The sequence below is a fragment of the Papaver somniferum genome, chromosome 11 (genome assembly GCF_003573695.1).
Source record: "Papaver somniferum cultivar HN1 chromosome 11, ASM357369v1, whole genome shotgun sequence".
NCBI lineage: Eukaryota > Viridiplantae > Streptophyta > Magnoliopsida > Ranunculales > Papaveraceae > Papaver > Papaver somniferum.
Genome location: NC_039368.1, coordinates 24,556,551 through 24,577,744, shown reverse-complemented (window position 1 = coordinate 24,577,744; position 21,194 = coordinate 24,556,551).

The following is a 21,194-nucleotide window of genomic DNA, read 5'->3' as shown; positions in this document are numbered from 1 at the left end:
GAAAGTTCTTTGGTGATGTGAGGTTTTGGATATTGTATGCACAAAGTACCGTGTACAAGAAGGCGAGAGGACTTAGTTGCATCATGTCACTCATTGGAGAAAATTCTTCTATCCATTCGACGAAAATATAAAAGTTTCAAAATTAATTACACAAAGCAATGAATTAACCTGCACTAAAGAGTAATCCTTGGCAGCCATCACTTGATTTATATACACCTTTATTTGTCCCAGTAATTTTTCTAGTTTAGTTCATCGGTACTACCGAAAAAACATGTCTCACAAAACAAACCCAGTACCGTAGAAGGTGGGAAGGCATTGATAATGCTCGAACCTCTAATTTTCATAAGAATCATATCTATTTTTTTGACTTAGATGAAATGAAATCCAAACTTCTGGTAATTTAAACAAGGCATTTTATTCTTTGGCCACGGATTAGTAGTGTCGATAGGCCGGAACCGTAATCAATCAAGTAGAAAATGTAGTGCGTAACTCACTATTAATCTCAAAGGCAAGTACAGAAACACGAGAAAGTGTAATACCTCAATTTAGCAAGTAGGATTTACCGAATGGAAAATAAGTAATTGTTTGACATTTTTAAACACCGACGCCTGATGGTTCACTTGACTGAGTTGCGAGAAAAAACTTCTCAGTTAAGCGTGCTCGACCTGAAGTAGTCACAGGTTGCGTGACCTCACGAGAAATTGCGGATAACCGCCGTAGAAACAATAAAAATCCCACATTGTTGGAACGCAGTGAATAAGTGGGAAATATCAGTGATAATTGGGATCATTACAACTTGGTATGGGACGTTTGTGCTCGGGTAAAAGAGTATGCTAGGTGGTTTGGATGGATACTAGTTTAACAAGAGGCAAGAAACGTCTACATTATACTGATGCCTTTTCAGCACAATCAGCTCCAGAGTTGAAAAGAACTCCGCGGTAAAGCGTGCTTGGACAGGAATAACACAGGTATGGGGGACCTTCCGGGACGCTACTGGATAACCGCAATTGTGCCCGCAGAGAACCCCACAATGTCGGGCGATCATAGTGTCCAAGTGAGACTAATATCGATGGAGGGTCAGGTCATTAGACCCGATGACAGGTCACCTATCGAGGGTGAGAAGATACGTTGGATGGGTTGGGTTAGGTGCTTGCCTCATGAGGGGCAGGGAACGTCGAGGATCTGGGTTATATATTCCGGAGCCGAGGACCTCCAGTTAAGATGGTGGTACTGTAATACCCAAATTTGGGAGGTAGGGTTCACTGAATGGAGTATAAATAATGGTTTGACGTTTCCAAACACCAATGATGGGTCTGGTGGGAGAGTATTCTTTGGATGGACTCTGGTCTCACAATAAGCAATGAACGTCTACCTTTGATCGAGGCTTTTTCAGCACTATTAGCTCTTGGGCTGAAAATAAATCTGCAGTTAAGCATGCTTGGGCGGGAGTAATCCAAGGATGTATAACCTCCCAGAAAGCTGCTCCTAGATGACCGCAACAATGCCTGCAAAAAACGTCATACTTCCGGATGACCGCAATGGCCAAGTGGGGGAAATATCAGTGGAGGGTCGAGTCATTATAGAAAGAACTTGTACTTCATTGCAAGAATCTTGAAGTTAGGTTGGAGGTGGTATCCCTAGCTTTGAGGCTGAGATTACATATCTATAGGCTCAAGGAAGCACCTCCTTAGTGATCTGGTCCTCAAGGAGTATGATACTTCAGTCATATACATTCTAGAGTATTCCTAGACCTAGAGTTGAGCTTGAAGTCTACCTTTTTATTTATATATATCCATATCCATATGTAATAGAGTTTTTTCATTATATTGACAAATGGAAAATAACTAAAGCATGATCGTTTGAACCCAAAGGCGTTGGTACGAAAAGTACGTTGTCAAGTTTATTTAGATGCCAAAACTCATTATTTAATTGCTTACCGAAGCTGGAATTTGAAATAGGTTAGACTTAGAGTGTAGAGGTGTATGATGAAACACTTAAGTTACCCCTGAAAAATTGATGACAAAGAACTGAAGATTACACGAAGACATCATCCGTTGTCAGATGTTAATATTTTAATATTTGATTTCTTTTCAATGATTATACACTATATATAAATATATATATATTCATCTACTAGAAAGAAACAAAGTATAAAACAGAGATGTTGACTTGACCAAAGTTTCGAAGTAGTGAAATACATGACTAGTGTTATTCTAACTCATCGTATATATCTAAACATGGGATTTTCTAACTTTCACATCACTCATGGTCGGAAGATGTACGATGTTTAGTCCTTACCATTGAACTTTTGAAACTTGAGAAATGTAACTATTTGAGTCACATAGCTTCCAAAAGCTGATATTCTGACCTTTCATAAGTAAACGAGGAAGTCAAAATCATTGCTCGCTGACATACTTTTTAAAAATAATTTCATTATCTTTTTGAAGTGAGGCAGTGACGTGTTTTAATGCTCGCTACCATACTTTCAGAAACTAAGCTATTTCGATTTTAGAACTTAGCAAGCGACCACGGTTTGCTCACTACCAAGGTTTCAGAAATTGAATTACTAGCTTTCCAAAAGTGGAATACTTTAGGATAAATTTCAAATTCATAGGTAAAGCACTTAGGAAATTTATAAGTCCAAAAATCGTGACGTATATATTTAAGTTCATAATTCTATCAAAACTTCGTAACTTAAGGCTAGACATTCTAACCAAGTTCCACTTAGTCATCCATTGCTATGTTAGATACACTACAACATGATTCCACTTCAACCTAAGGGATGACCAACTTGACAATGTCAAGTGTGTATCATAGGTAAGTTAGTGATAACTGCTAATGAGGATTATAAATTAGTCAAGTATAAGTTGTCTACAAAACTAACTGAAAAGATTATTGGTTAAGAATATTACTATTGACATACTTAACAAAAGTATTCTTGAAATATCTCAGAGATTTCCATAGTTTCTAGTATCCTTAATATGAGAGTAAATCTGGCTATGCTTAATACACTACAACATGATTCCACTTCTACCTAAGGGACGATTATCTTGACAATGTTAGGTGTGTATCATAGGTAAGTTACTGATAAATACTAATGAGGATTATAAATTAGTCAATTATAAGTTGTCTACAAAACTAACTGAAAAGATTATTGGTTAAGAAAATTATTGTTGATATACTTGACAAAGGTATTCTTGATATAACTCAGAGCTTGGCATAGTTTCTAGTATCCTTAACATGATAATAAATCTAGAGGATATCTTAAACAATAATTAGTGTTAGAAGTTCATGTATACCATATTGGAAACAATATCTTTGTATTTAACGCAAGTGAGTTATTTATGGTTGTATATCCTAGAAGATCTAGCTAAGTAACTTATATAGAAATATACTTAATAATGGTAGGTTCATTTTCAGAAATTACATAGATTAGATATCAAGCAAAGTTAGCTTGATTTTTAATCTAAAGTCTTGGTCGAACATTATGAATAAGGATCTCTGCAAAGATATCAACTTACAGTATCACACGAGTATGTTTTGATTAAGTTGAAAAGTTGCGGAGCCTATAACCTTCAAAATCTTCGAGATCAGGATGTGACTTTTAAGTATTCTCAATGGATGGAGAATCTTGGAAGTATCTATATTTAGAACCAATTGAGAAGCTGGTTTTATCTTTTCACTTTATTTACTTTTTATTAGTTCGTAAATTTCTTGGTATTTGCTTCTTGTTTATTCTAAGGTCATTCTTTTTTGATATAAGGCCCCTCAAGAGCTGTCAAATATAACTTACCAGACTCAGTAAACACCTGTTGGAATCTGATGATATGTCTAATATTATTAGATCAACATATTTCGATTTTATAAATCTTTGTTAGGTGACTACAAGACGTTTGGTTGGTTTACCTCATGTGCTTGTAGTGAGGGAATCAAAAAGTTATTAAGTTAACAGAAGAACTTTATCTTAGAAATTTACCTTAATTGTGATCCATATTCAACAATATAGTTTATCCATTTGGCTGCATCGATTTTTACAGTTAAAAAAAAATCTTACTCATCCAATTGGAGGTCGGTTGGCGATAATCTTGTCGATGGAATGAGGATCAACTCTTAGCAGTAATATAATTTTGTTAAAGGATTCACGTGTATTGGCTGGTAATTGATCGTATGCTCTAAGATATCCTGCATGCAACAATTTTAATTAGAACAAATCTTAGCAACATAATAAGAATTACACAATATACTTATTATTTTGAGTATAGTTGACATTTTAAATCTTGTATTAATTGGCATCAATAACCTCTGGCTGTAGTTACTCTTTTTAGTCAGTAAAATCTTGATATATTTTTCCCATTAATATATATATATATATATATATTTTTTTTTTTTTGGTTATATGGTATTAACATATGTTATTGATGACTCGTTTTCGTCATGGACTGGAACTGAATCATCGCAGGGTGATGATGAATGATTTTCAAGAAACTTCCATGTTTTACTAGTTTTTCTCAAAATGCAGTGATGATGTTTTGTATTATTTAGCTTAGTCTTTTTTAGGTAGTTATGTTGGGGTATTGGCTAACATACATCAATTAATTGGTATAACGTTTCTTTTGTAGGTTTTTATTTTATTTTATTTATTTTATTTTTTTTGCAAAAGAAGAGAATTATCTAGTTAGTTTTACTTGTAATTAGTTCTCTGTTAATCTAATAAAATAAACAAATTGATCATAACTTAATGTTCATTGTACGTGTTTGACCATTTTATATGAGACATAACCAAACAAATATTGTGAACGAATAAACTCATTTTTAAATCGATCAAGTCTTATAAGTTTGAAGATTTATTTAGTCAACTTCAAGAAATGATTTGGTTTTGTAATTGTATTCTTTTACCGAGCAAGAATTTGTGGTTATGAATGAGCTAGCTCAAATTAATCGACCACTTTCATATGAGGATCTTGTTTTCCATAATCGAGGTTTACATGCTGAATTTAATGCCTTCAAAACATCTAGTTAACACTCAACAACTCAAGTATTCAAGTCCAATAACTTTATCTGAATTATTAGGTTTTCTTCTCTTCGAAGAATAAAAAATTACTTTAGGTTTCCCAAATGATTTATCTATTACTTCAACACCAACACCAATACCAACACCAACACCAACATACACCTACACGTAATATTGAACATCATCAGCAATTTCAATCAAGTAACGATGCTTCTCATTGTCAATATTCTAATTGGAATAATTTATTTTTTCATGGTGTCTTTCGTAGATCTAATAATTTTCGTGTTGGATGATTATTGGCCAGGTAAAAAAGCTACAACATGGGCATCTAAGGAAGTTTGTTAAACTATGGCTGAAAATAACTTTTTTGTTTGTCATATATCTTTAAATGAAGTTTCAAAGTCGACATCCAAGTGTTGTACATATGTTATTTGTTGGTATGCTTGATATTTTCGTTATCCATCAAAAGGTTTTTCATCTTTTAAGACCTTACATGTCATCATGCAGATTGATTTCCTTCTTAATATACTATTGGCAGCAGTATCGCGTTGTTCCCTTGCAGTACAAAGTTTTTCTTTTCTTTTCATTAATCATGTCGTACTTAATAGGAGGATAAGGTTTTTAATCTAAGAGAATATGATGTGACAGGATTGTCCCTATGCATTACATGAATGTGGGGTCTTCGAGGAAAACGATAATTTCTTGTATCGACCCTAAAACCACTCCTATTATAGCCCATAAGTTGCAGATAATGTATGTCAAAAAGAAACATTTCTTGAGAGATGATCATATTGTTTGGGACTTAATATATAGAGACAAACTACATTTACCTTGAAGGGGATCCTCATAGGCCCATATCCACATATTTATTTTCATGACGAGAATACACCTTTATGTTATTATATTATTATTATTTTTTTTTGTTCTGTATGACTACGTTTTTGTTTTTCCTAACCGAAACTACTGTGTTATCAATGTACGAATAACAAAATATAGGTTCGATTAGGCCCTAATTGATTATTTTCAGCTAGGTTTTATTTATTTTTCCAACGGTTTGACTGGGTTTTATTTTTATGTTCTACCTGAATTTAATGGGTTGTTCATATACGAAGAACAAACTGCAGATTTCAACTATTTTTTTTTCTTGCCAAACCTAATGTGTTGTTCATATACGAAGAAAAATATATAGGTTTGGCTAGGTCGACTTTTTTTCTTAGTCGTTTTTTATCCGGTTAGGTTATATTTATGTTTTCCCATGGTTCAGTTCAATTGTTTTTCTGTTTTAAGTGAATGTATTTTTTATAAAGTAATTTAAGTAAGTAAAAACTAGTCATTTCAGAATTACTAGGATACCTAATATTCTAATCACTTAGTATTCTAATCACTTAGTATTCTAAGCATTCTAATCCTATTATCCTAGTATACTAATCAGAACTACTAGGACACCCTTATCCCGCTACACTAGATGATCTAATCCCTAAAATGACAAAAAACACGAGTATTCCTAAAAATGCTTCTTCAAAAGGTCACGCCAATCAAGATTATTATGGATGAGGTATATTTGTGTTATCAATATGCTTCATTGCTTTTACTTTCTTCTATGGTTGTAAATTATAATATTGATTTGTCGGGTTATCTTACAAGCTAATAAAGGGAAAATATCGGAACGTTAGTTGGTCACACACATGTAATTCTTATATGCACTGTTGGTGTGAGTCGACTTTTTAAAATTTCACATGTGGATTTTGTTATAAATTATAACATTTCGAACAACTTTGAGGTTGGTAATTTTACTTTAACCAGGTGTAAGATACTCTCATTATGTTCACCAAGTGGGTATAACTTAACGATCTGGGATTGCAGTTTCCCTAGTCGACGAGCATACAATTAATGAGTATCTAAAAATTTCGGGTTGCATTGGTAACCGATAAACATAGTTCGTTATGAAAAAGCAAATAAAATTTGCAACTTATTACTTGTATGCTTTAAAGAAAACACTTTTAGAATCTCCTGTGGATTTGGATAAAACATAATCCTTGTTGAAGAGTGTTTCGGAAGCCAGACAAGTTGTTAAAAAGGTATAATTTCTTAATTTTTCATGATGTTTATCAATTTTTTTTTTGAAAGTTTACTCAAGTCACATAAAGTTAAAATTTTAATATTTAGTTTGATAATTGGTTAATGAAGATAAAGTTAGGGTTATAACTCTATTAGTCATGCTGCTTGTTTATTGATTGTTTTTGGCAAAAATTGAGCTAAAAATAAGCATCTTGTTTTTTTGTAAACCAAGCTCATAGATTGAATGTAAAATAATTAACTGTGACAATCACGGTGTGCACTGTCCCATTGTATATCATGTTTCACTGTCTAGGCACTTCTTTTGGTTGAGTTTGTAAAAACCAAACTTATGTACAGGTAGGCCTTGGTTGCAAATCAGTTAAGCTAGCAAGGTTGTGACTTTTGATAATCAAACTCTTTCCATGTTCTTAAACACATGATGTTCAACATTTTTTGTTCAACTAAACTGACATTTATTTTAACTATTCACGTATTTTATCTGATTTCTTGCGGGATTTAATTAGAAAAGGTAAAAAATAAGACGCGAGACATCAAGCAAACACCAACGAATATAATCTTGATGATTAAGGGCCACATTCTTTATTCAGCAGTTTTCAGATCTTCACCCCACATTGAAGGTTGTACATCAGCTCGTCAGTGAGATAGTTTACTTATACTGACATATGATACCGGAGTCTTCATTCTTCTATTGAAATATGAAGATAATAGTTGTTAGAATTAATAATGAATCTCCAACGACATAACTAAACCTATAAAGGACTTTTGAGAATCCATTGTAAGTAACATGAATTCTCTCAGTTCTTAAGAGTTCTCTTGATTTTTTTTTTGGGAACTAAAGTGAATGTAAATGGACACAGTATCTTGATATATGCATGTTAAACTTTTTATTTTTGAAATTAAACATCAATCACTATCAATACTTTCTTATAAAAATGGTTCGCACTGGCGTGTCTGCCCCAAATTCAAAGTTATAATTTCTCTCAAGACATTTTGACACGTGGCGAATTTAGTTTTTATATTTGAATAGATGTGTCTTAACAATATTACACGGGAAGATACTTTGGTTTACCTACGAAATATATTAAAAGATATATTTTCTCAAAAGGTTTCATTGTACGACTATTCGACGTAAATCTATATAAATGACACTATATGCATTCATTCATTGTAAAATTTATGACATATTTCATAGTGTCTGACTCCTCACTAAAATCAAAGATACAACTTTTCGCCCTTGATGTATCAAGTAAAAATAGTACCAAGTACGTCACCTTCTTTTGCGCAAATTTGGTATTTGTAATTGTCAAACTTTATTTTTAATTTTTGGTTTTTCTTAATTATGTTTTGTAGTCTCATGTACTAACAGTGATAAATATAGATAATATTTTATTTTGGATCATATAATTATAAAGTTTGTTATTAACCAGGTCATCGACATCTTGGGTCACTAAAATAAATTTGGTGATTTCGATAATTTTAGTCAAGGATGATTGTCTTGTTGGGTTTTGTTACTGTAATCTTTTATGGGTTTTGAATCTCTTACGATACTTCGGTACAAATTTTTTCTTTGATTTGATATATCAATGATGTTTTTTTTATGCGCGTGTAGTTTCTGTATGAAATCTGGATGGATATTTTTGGGTCAGGATTTTATTAGGTTCAATTAACAACTTAATTTTCAAAAAAAAATAACAATTTAGTACACAATGTAAATAACTTGCACATACGTCTTTGAGTCTCATTCATTAGTCAATAGTTGTCTCTTGGATTGATTGGATTTTCTTAACCACATATTTAGAAATCTGATTTTGTTTCTACACTTCTAGGTTTAGTCAAAACATTTCCTCCGTCATCATTTCAATTGAAGAAATGAGGAATAGACTGCTTTCAATTGAATGTTAGTCCTATGTGATTGACTGTTTTGAACCATTGGTGGAAAAAATGAGGAATAGACTACATAGTTGGAGGAGAATAGATCTAAACACGACTGGTAAAACTGTCATGGTAAAAAATGTAACAACTTCATTATATGCTTACCAAATGAACTGTTTTAAAATCCCAGTTAAGATTGGTAAAAGCATCACTAAACTTCAAAGAGACTATTGGTGGGGGAAAAATGAAAAAAGTTTAAATGAGAAAGGCAAAAAGGGTGTTTTTCTTCAAAACTGGAAATCAATTTGTAAATCACTTGAGGAAGGTGGTTTAGGAAAAAAAGACATTAAATATTTCAATACTGCAATAATTGCGGAGATGGGATTGCGGCGAAAAGAAACACCCGATTCTCTTTGTGCCACTATTCTCAAATCAAAACACTACCCGAACAGTGACATACTTCACAAAAACAATACACCGACTAGAAGAGATAGTTGGATCTGGAAAGGTATTCTAAAAGGAATTGATCAAATAAAAAAGGGTTGCTTTCGGGAACTAGGAAATGGGGAAACAATTGACATATAAGGAGACTATTGGATACCAGGAACAAAGGTACCAATCAACAAACATACCACTGACATTGAAAGATTACTAAAAGTAAAACACTTCATTACCAACAAGACTTGGGGACATTGCGAAGCTATCAAAACGTTTTGATCAACAGACAAGAGAAAAACTTAAGAAGATAAGCATAACTAGAGAGGATAGAGAAGACATTCCACACTGGTCTTTAAATGAAAAAAGAAAATTCTCACTAAAATCCCTGTTAAACATGGAACATGGATATTTCACCATGGAACATGGATATTTCCTCCATCGACCATATTAAATCTAGTGGGAACACTAATTCTCAATGGCTCAAAATATGGAACATTGATATTTCACCATTTGTTAAACATTTTATTTGGAAGACTGCTCACGCCATACTGCCTAACAATATGATAATGGAAGCTATCCTTCCAGACATTGATACACAATGTAAGCTATGCGGAAGGAGTTAGTAATCCTTAACTTACCTGTTTCTAAACTGCAATTACACAAACCAAGTCTGGATGCACTTGAATTTTGATATGCAGTTCATTAGAAATGGGAAATCTGATTTTCATAATTGGATGAATGACTGTTTTGAAAATAACAGATGTGGATATGCTGTAGACTGGAAAGTCATGTGTAGTATAACTATATGGCATATGGAAGACACGGTGCAACGTAGTTTTCAAAAAAAAAAAGAGAGCATAATAGTGCAGTCATAACAGATAGTATAATAATTTTTTTGAATAACTGTAAGATGGCAACAAAGAAAGGCTATGATGTAATGCAGACACTATACTACAATCCCCTGAATGATGAATCTCCGACTGTAACTAATAATGTAATAAAAGGGCAGACAGGGTACCTGGACTTAAAAATAAATATAGATTTGACAATGATGAATTCAGGCTCAAAAGATGCAATTGCATTACATTATGTGATTACTCAGGAAATACCAGAGAAGCAAGAGGAATCAACACGGAGTACGACACCATAGAGCAACTAGCAGAAGAAGGCGCAGAAGCGGCTTTCTGTTGGGCAACAAAATGGAGTGCGCATACGATCACCTTCAGAAGTGACTCTCAACAGACTCTCATGCTGCTGAACGAAAAGTACGCAAAAGCTAGAGAGAAGAGATACATAATTAGTAGATATTTTGGGAACAACAATGACTTTCCTATAAACTTTAGGGTGAATGCTTTTATTTTAGTAAGGAGAGTAGACATTTTTTGGGCAACCAAACTTGTAGTGTTTTGTAATAAGTATGTAATTAAGAACACCTGGAAAGGATATGGTTTATGGACAATCCTAACCTATTTAAACATTTAAAATTGGAACAATAATGTAATGATTCACAGGAACTTTCCATATGGAGTATCAGGCAATTTAATTTCAATAGAATTAGGTTTTCCTATTTTTTTTTTTAAAAGGAAAAGAAAAAAGAAAAAATGTAAATAGGACACCAAAAAAATGAGTCATGGTGAGACCAGTGTTGGCAAATTAAATGCCATGAGTTATATACCCCTAACGCTCAGCACCTTGCATAACACAAGACAAAATCTCCATACAAAAAATGGAAAAGTAAGGAAATAATAAATTTGGAGAAACGGTGGCGCAGACCACCCTTCAAGAGAATAGAAGTGGAGGTAGTAGACATTAATTGAGTTATGAGTGATATCCAATCGTGACAGAAACCAATTTCCTGAAGATACCCCAACAAGAAGGGTTATTCAATCCTACCAAAAGTATTGACAATGTCAATCTTACGATAGGTCACAATTTCCTATGTTTTCCTCGTAGAGTGCACCAATTCAATTCATGTGCCATATTGGTGTTGTCAGCTATTTATTGCTCTGGGAAAAAGCCGGAGATATTAGCTGATCAATGAAAGATTTGATTTAGACACTAGTATTTTACAAATGGTGTGCAGAGGCTTATAGGCCTATGATTAGTTGGGGTTTCGGAAAATTAACTTGATCAAACGAATAAAGGTAGCATTCAGTTGTTTGAGAGAAAATTAATTAAAGAAAATACGATTACCAGACTCAAAACAGATGACCAACCGGCTCGATAACTAGAAGGACTCACTTCAAAGCCACATTCTGATTTGGCATCTATCAAAAGCGCTCTCATTTTTATGGGTAGTCCCAATCAATATTCTCTAGAAAATGTAGACATACAAATCCGTAACGTTTTTGAAGTTTGATATTGACATGAAATATTCTTGTTGGCAGTAGAACGGAAGCAAAGAAAAATCTCGGAGCACTCGAATTTGAAACTGACGGCCTACTCCACATTGGCACATTCAGTATGAACACCAGTAATTGACATCAACACGAGCGGCACAACATTACCTTATTCAATTCTTGAGCCTATCTTGGCCCAACCAAGAAACAAAAGAGTGCCTGCATATCTGAAGCTTGTACTTGCAGTATGCACCACGACCAGTTGTACACGTTTTGATCGGCGTATAGTGCAGACTGATGTATTTGAATCTTCTAGAGAAAAAAATCAACAACATCCAAAATAGAAGCACTGATTGATCTTCAATGTATCCTACTCTTTCTGTTCCAACTACTACCACTCAAGAATTCCAGAAATGGCAAACTAAACTCCTATAAGAACCCCCAGATAATCCCATCTCAAATCACATTACTAGTTGGAAATTTGTGTGTAAGGTTCAAGTCATGGCTTCTTCATCTTCTGCTCTCATTCCTTTCTCTCTTTTAATCTTCTCATTCTCCGCTCTTGCCATCTCAAAATGTCCATCTGCTTCTGATGAGAAGGTCTCTTTACGTCTTTATTATGAAACTTTCTGTTCAGAGTTCATAGTCCATGAACTCCCAAAAATCTTTGAAAGCGGACTTATTGACATTGTTGATCTCAATCTTGTTCCATATGGAAATGCTAATCTTTTGAAAAACGGCACAATCACCTGTCAGGTATATTATCACTACTCATGCATCAGCCAGTCATATATAATCTGTTTGTAGGAATCGTCTTCTTGCTTGTAGTCCAAAGTATTGTTACTCTCAAGGAATGTAATTGGGGCTATAGTGATGATGGTCTGATCTTGTTATGCTTTCTTAGTAGGAAATACTAACTGATGATGATATTGTTTCGCAAACAGTAAATTCGTTCATATTTTATGTAGGTACACATTTCATCTTCCGCCACGTGTCCACAAAGACACACGTGGAGGACATGTGGCTGAGAACATCAAGATATGATATCACACGTGGACAGCCAAGAGACGCGCCTTATCAAGATAACGTCGCCACCCACCAGATCCAACGGTAGAGGATCGAGGAAGACGGAAGCACTAGAACACTGCGAAGCACTGAAGGATAACCCAAGATTCACTTTATCCTATCCCCAGAAAGATCTAAGATCTACGGCTGAGGATAGTCAGACTGACGCAGACAAGACAGGGGCAGAGGACAGCTATCTACCGCGGACAGACATCTCAACTACCCGCATTAAATACCCTCAAACATCATACGTGTCAGTCAGCCTGTGGAGGAAGCGCAGATATCACTGAATATTCAAACGGAACACGCAAAGAAGACCAAGAACACGAAGACCTCTGCGTAAGCGGCACAAGACACAAGAGGATAAGGTTATAACGGGCCTCAGAAGTGGACCCCATGTAACCACCCTATATATACCCCTCTCTCCCAAGTGAAGAGGGGAAAAAAAGAAACATTGAGAAGAGAATAGGAGAGAAACAGAGAAATAGAGAAAGTGTAAGTGAGGTTCCTCCTGCTACGCATGCTTATATTGGTCTCAAAGTCATTCGACTATTTCTGTAACCCTCACACATATAATGAAAAACCCAATCCCGGAGACAGAGATCTGAGTGAGAATCATATAAGTTAATCGTTTCGTCTATGTTCATACATCTATACTTTATATATTCAATTCGTTACTTATGGCATATCATGTTCGTACATTTTATACTTCGTCCACTATTTATCTTATTGTATGAGCCAAGGACAATGATTGTAGTTGATGAGACGAGGAAGAGTATTAGAACTCTGAGTCAAGGATTCGACATAACCAATCCATTCCCTTCAGGCGCAGCCTATTTACTGTATTATCATGAGTCTGCGCGCATTGTTTGTGAATACTCAGATGACATTAATCTGGGTGTTCACAATCTGGCGCTAGAAACAGGGACATTCATCCCGGTAAAAGATTTATCTTCTCCTGTGACTTGTTTCAGGCTTTGTTTTCTGAAAATAACGATGTATGGAACACTACGGTTTTTTCCGTTCATGATTTTTAAGTGGATCTGATTTTTCATGCATTTTCTAAGTTTTCACACCTTTGAAAACTAAAATTATGAACAGATCCGCGTTTATCTAAGTGGATCTGATTTTTCATGCATTTTCTAAGTTTTCACACCTTTGAAAACTAAAATTATGAACAGATCCGCGTTTATCTAAGTGGATCTGATTTTTCATCCATTTTCTAAGTTTTCACACCTTTGAAAACTAAAATTATGAACAGATCCGCGTTTATCTAAGTAGATCTGATTTTTCAAGCATTTTCTAAGTTTTCACGTCCTTGAAAATCAAAACTTCGAACAGATCTGCGGTCATCGACATAGATGGGTGCCTTTCGTATCTTCAAGATTTTACACCTTTGAGAACTCAAAACGCTAATAGACATCACGTGGGACCCATTGTCTTCGTGATTTTTTCTCTCTTTTTCAGGGAAATATTAAAAGATGGAGAAAAGCAAAGATATCGGGAAGGCAAAATCTTCGTCAAAAGAGATGCCAAGGACAACCCCAGTGATAACTAGGAGTAAGCAGAGAGGTGAAAAGATGAAGGCAGTGGATAGGGCGCAGGATAATGCGGAAAGCACGCCCCCCATCAATGCCAACATCATCGCAACAAACGCAGTAAATGCCGCGGCAACCAAAGCAAGAGCTTCAAGAGCTGGCGGATCCAAGGTTGGAGCTCCCAGAATAACCAATGCTCAACTACAGGAACATCAGGAAGTCGTAGCAGAGTCAGGAATACAACAACCCCTCTATGGGATGCCCTTAACCAACGAACAGAACATACCTTTCCCGACCAAGCAACCGCTTCTAATAGCAGGTCAACCCTCACAACAACCGTCGGGGTCCCAGGGTGCACGGTTAGATCCACCAGAGCCAGTAATACAGATCGTGGATGAGGAACATACCATAGCCGCCGATGAGCGATTACGGGAAGGAACACCAAATCAAGGGTCAAATCATTCCGCTCAGATGATGGCCGAGCTGACAGAATTAAGGAAGAACCAGAAGGCATACGCAGATGCTGTGGCGATATTAGCACAAGAGAACCAAACATTCAAGGAAATAATCATTCATAGCGCAGAGGTACAAAACCAACGCGACGAAGATAACTCCAAGGCTGTAGCACCTAATCAAGATAGAAGAATGGTGATAGCAAACAACCCGATTCCATTGAACCGAAGAGGAGCAAGGAGCATCCAAAGATCAGACCCTGAGTACAATCCCGAGAACTCGGACTACTACGACGGTACCACCCTCCTAAGAGAAAAATCTACCATTCGTGAAGAGCACCAGATCGCAATGGAAAATCTGCATGCTGAGATGCTGGCAGAAATCAAGGAGCGAAAAACTAGGAAGGGAGTCGGAAGACTAGAGCAAGTGATGAAGGAAGCAAACACTACCTCGCTGACGCCACACTTGGCCAGGGCTTCCATACCGCAGAAATGTTCGGTTCCTGCTTTCGATTGCTATGACGGGTCAGCTGATCCTGCGGCTCATCTTCGATATTATAATCGAATGATGGCCCGTTGGGATAATGAAGACTCCATACTGTGCAGATACTTCCATCAAGTCTAAAAGGGTCCGCATTATCATGGTTCGATAACCTTCCGTCAAACTCCATCGATTCCTACGACCAACTCACAGAAAAATTTCTGGCAACATACATGTACAACAAGGTTGTCAATACCGGCATGGACAAGCTATTATCGTTGGAGATGAAATACAAAGAGACCATCATAGAATACACTGATAGATGGCACAAGATTTGACAAGCTATTGGAACGTAGATCCCGTGGTTAGTATCAACTGCTACAAATGGGGGATGGACAGGATGAGTCCTTTGTTTGTGAGATCCACGGACCATCCCTACCACCGAAGGAGATCTCCGGATAATCATAGAAAAGCATGCAAGGTTAGAAGAAATTCAGCGTGAAAATCCCAGAGCTCATACTCAACGTCCCACACGCACAAATTCCGTGGATCAAGCCAGCGGGTCCAAAAGAGGAATCACAGAAGAGCATCCCAACGAAGAAAGGAAAGAACGAAGGGATGATAGACGAAGAGATGATCGAAAATTTGAAGATCAAGTCTATACCAAGCTGAATACCAGTTATTCGCGATCCTGAGAGAGATCAAAGGGAGGGAGAACTTCGATTGGCCATGGTCCAAGGGAAAGCAGCCTCCTAGATCAGAAAAATCCAAGGAATACTGTGAATACCACTGTTTCAACGGTCATCAAACAGAAAAGTGCAAAAATCTCAAGATAATGATTCAAAAACTAATCGACGCAGGAGACCTGAAGCAATATATACGAAGATTGATAACGAAGATAGAACCAAGAGAGGCAAGCAGGTTCAATTACCAGAAGGCAAACCGCACCCTCAACACGATTTCATGTTCAGAGATTCAAGGACCATCCCTAACCGCCCAGATTGGGAAGAGATTGAGAAAACAATTCGAAGATTATTGTGAGCTTTATAAGATCGATGGGAAAGAGGTAAACGAGCACGAACAATGGATGGACGCGCCCATGACTTCGATGCAGACGATGTGGAAGAAGACATGGAAGACCATAATGATCCTCTAGTCCTCACACTCCCAATAGCAGGGTGCAATGTCAAGAAAATTCTCATCGATGGAGGAAGCTCAGTCAACGTCCTGTTCTATGACACGTTCAAACGTATGGAACTCAACGACGAGCAACTGCTGTCATCTTACTACACCATCTACGGATTCAACACGCGCAGCTACAAAGCCCCTAGGGGACATTGTCTTACAAGTAGACGCAGGGCCCATGAAAGTGGACACTCGATTCAGCGTCGTAGATGCACCTTCACCTTACAACGCCATCATCGGAAGAAGATGGGTTCACAAGCTCAAGGAGTAGCGGCAACCTACCATCAATATCTCAGATTCCCAACACCCCAGGGAGTCATGGAAATTAAAGGAGACCAAGTAACTGCGCGGGAATGTCAGACCTTACAGAATCAGATCAATAACGAGCGGGAAGAAAACACCAGTCCCGAAGAGCCAAAAATAAGGAAATAACCATAGATACATATCTGGAAGAAATCTCCGGAAAAACCTTCTGAACGTAAGCACCACTGGCAGCGCAGAAGCCAGCACCTCCGCGACAAAAGACGAGAGGAGCACACCAAATAGCAATCAAAGAATGTTCCTCTCTTGGGGGAACCAAAACCCACGTTTACACCTGTCGAAGCAGCTAAAGAAGTCAACATAGGTACTGAGGGAAATCCGAAGATTATCAGAATAGGCACCTTGATGGATGAAGAAAGAGCCGCGCTAATCAAACTTCTAAAGGAATACGCGGACATCTTTGCTTGGAAATTGGGGACATGCCGGGAATTGACCCAAAGTTAGTTCATCACGAACTTCGAATAAAACCAGGTACCCCCCCTTTTAGGCAGAAGGTGCGCAAAGTAGCTCCAGAATACCATCGAGCAGTTGAAGTGGAACTCCGCAAACTACTGGACGCAGGATTCATCAAAGAAGTTAAGTACCCAACATGGATCTCTAACATGGTCATCGTACCGAAGAAAAATGGCGGAGTAAGGATATGCATCGACTTCACCAACCTCAATAAGGCTTGCCCTAAAGATAGCTATCCACTGCCAAGCATTGACCAACTTGTCGAGGCAGTTGAAGGATACGAAGAAATGTCATTCATGGATGGATACTCTGGATACAATCAATTATTCCTAGCAGAAGAAGATCAACAACATACAACATTCTATACACCACACGACCTCTATTGCTACGTAAGAATGCCCTTTGGATTGCGAAACGCAGGGGCAACCTACCAAAGAATGGTGGATGCAATTTTCAAACCATGGATTGGAAGTACGCTGGAAGTATATGTGGATGATATGCTCGTTAAAAGCAAGCTGCGCAAAGATCATCACCAAGACCTAAAAGATATTTTCCAAGCAATGACATGCACAACATGAAGGTAAACCCAGAGAAGTGCACTTTTGGTGTCACTTCCGGAAAGTTCCTCGGATATTTGGTGACGAAGAGGGGCATTGAAGTCGATCCCGCTAAAATTGAAGCCATCGTAAGAATGCCATCCCCAAAGAATTTAAAAGAGGTTCAGAAACTCAATGGTTCGCTGCGCTGGGGAGGTTCATATCCAGGTCCTCGGACAGATGTAAGCACTTTTTCGGAATGACGACGAGTGCGAGGAAGCTTTTCGAAATATCAAAGAATACCTGGCTGAGATCCCTATATTACAAAAACCAGACCCTGATGAAGTGTTGGCACTATACATAGCAGCAACAGAAGATGCAGTCAGCGCAGTATTGGTTAAAACCAACACGAAGATAGAGCAGCCCATCTATTACATCAGCAAGACTCTGAACGCAGCAGAAAGAAACTACACGAAGATCGAGCAGCTCATCTTGGCATTAGTATGGGCAACCCTGAAACTCAGAACTTACTTTTTGACTCACTACGTCCGCGTCCCATGCAAAGCTCCGCTAGAAGCAGTCCTTAAAAACGCAGGAAAAGTAGGCAGAATTGCAAAATGGAATACTCACCTAGATCAATTCAATATCATCCATGAGCTACAACACTCTCAGAAGTCACAAGTATTAGCAGATTTCCTAGCAGACTTACCATTGGATAACTGCGAAGAAGTCATCATCGAAGGACGAAAGGCAGCAGGACTACCAGAAATGGACGAAGTTAAAGACCCTATAGACATCTTGGAACCAAAAAAATCCTAGGCAATGGGAAGTCTTCGTAGATGGTCGAAAAATAAAGAAGGGGCGGGGATAGGCATCTAATCACCACCCCAAAGGAGACAGGATCATACATGCTTTCAGGTTATAATCAAGGGGCATACCAACAACATAGTTGAATATGAACAGTGTGCTGCCCTTCAGTTGATAATAGAAATGGGCATAACTGACGTGCGTCTGACAAGCGATTCACAGCTGGTCATCCGACAACATAGGTTTGCAATATATGTTTATGACAGAACATTGTCAGCATACATGGAATTGGTGCAAACACTGGCATCACAATCCAAACATCAAATTCCGACCCTGAAGGAGGAACTCAGGCACGCGGATGCCCTGGCCTACATATCATCGAGCTCAGAAACGGGACGTCAAAGCATTAAAGTAACCAGGATTTACGAGCCTTCATTGATATTCAAGAACTCTGCGCTGCACAGCAGAGGAACCGCAAAGAAGATATTGCAGATGATGACGTGGGAGAATTCATCGCGGATGATTTCCAAGAAGACGACATCATGGCTAAGGCAGTTCAAGATGAAGACTTCAGCAAAGAAAAAGATTGGAGATCTGAGATTCATCTTTTCCTAAAAGAAAGAATTCTACCCTCAGATCTAAAGCAAGCCAAAAAAATACAGTCAAAGGCAGGAATATATGATCTGAGAAAAGAAATTTTGTACAAAAAATCTTTTCTCGGACCATTATTACGTTGCCTATCCAGATCCGAAGGACATTTGATTTTGAAAGACATGCACCGCGGCGACGCAGGCAATCACAGCGGAATGAGATCCCTAGATGATAAGGTGAAAACTCAAGGATATTACTGGCCAACAATGATACGAGACGCTGCAAGAATGTCACGAAGATGCGAAGAATGCCAGCGTTTCGCCAAAAAAATCCACGCACCAGCAACAATGTTAAATCCAGTAGACATCCCTTGGCCATTCTCAAAATGGGGCATAGACATCGTGGGTCCCCTAATCGAAGGATCAAGGAAGATAAGATTCTTGATAGTGGCCACAGACTATTTCAGCAAATGGGTAGAGGCTAAAGCCCTGGCAAGGATTCGAGACGCAGATGTCTTCACATTCATTTTTCAAAACATCATTTGCAGGTTTGGCATACCAACTGAGATTGTAACTGACAATGGCAATCAAATCTAGGGAAAAAACATCGACTTACTCTTCGATACTTTCAAAATTCGAAAGAACAAGTCAACACCAATTTACCCTCAAAGCAATGGTTAGGCAGAAGCCACAAACAAAACCGTCGCACTCATCCTCAAAAAGAAGTTGGACGAATACAAGAAGCGTTGGTGTGAGCAAACTACACAACGTTTTGTGGGCTTATAGGACAACTCGAAATCAGACATGAGAATCCCCATTCTTACTCCCTATGGAGCCGAAGCTATTATCCAACAAAATAATCATGCCAACTCGAAGACTGATGAAGCATGGGAAAAGAACCTCACAGCGGACATGATGTTGGAAGGTTTGGATGATCTAGAAGAGAGGAGGGACGCAGCACTACAAAAAATGGAAAACTACAAAGGAAACTAAGGGAGTATAATAAGAGGTTAAGCTTAGAAATTTCGTAGAAGGGAAGTATGTGCTGAGGACCATTCCCCAATACGAACGAGAAAAAGAAGTGGGGAAAATTACCACCAACATGGGGGGACCCTTCGTCATACATGATTTGCAGGAAATGGTCTTATTCTCGCGCCACCAAAGGGAGATCCTCAAAACACCCATGGGAAAAAATATCTCAAGCCATACTACCCGTAGAGGGCAACGCAGACCTGCATCTACGTGAGAGCGCCAGGAGAAGAAAACGACGCTTGCGATCGACATGTTTCTATCTCTGAGCGCGGATAGAAAACCTCACCTATCAATCAAGCAAAATTTTGGCAAAAAGTAGTCAATACATGGAGCCATCGTAGCAAGACGACTGCGTGTATACACCTCACGAGAACCCTACACCTGTAAATACAGCCTCCGCGTCATCCTTCATCCTCCTGAATAGCACTTAACCCTCTTTCACCCGTGGATGTGACACTCTGCTGGGACCACGTAAACACTGGTGTTAATTGTTGTTCTATTTTACTTGGGGAAAGTAGTCACCTACAATCTCTCGGGACTCCCCTATCAGCGTCTATAAGTGTAGGACCATGGGGAAGGCATCCAGCAGAAAGAGATACCCAACCAATCTTATGGCAGCGGGTTGACGGAATGAACGTACATTCCAAACAACTCATATCCTAGAACGCTGCCCCGACCCCCACCGTCTGGGAATCCTCTGGCCCAGGATTAGCCAGGGGGTGACAGGTCTCAAGACGTTCACGAAGATACACATATCTTCGGGTTCGCACTCAAACACTTCACTTACACTTATGGCAGCGGGTCGACGGAATGAACGTACATTCCAAACAACTCATATCCTAGAACGCTGCCCCGACCCCCACCGTCTGGGAATCCTCTGCCCAGGATTAGCCAGCGGGGTGACAGGTCTCAAGACGTTCACGAAGATACACATATCTTCGGGTTCGCACCCAAACACTTCACTATCCCTGATTACAGTCAGTTTATTCCAAATT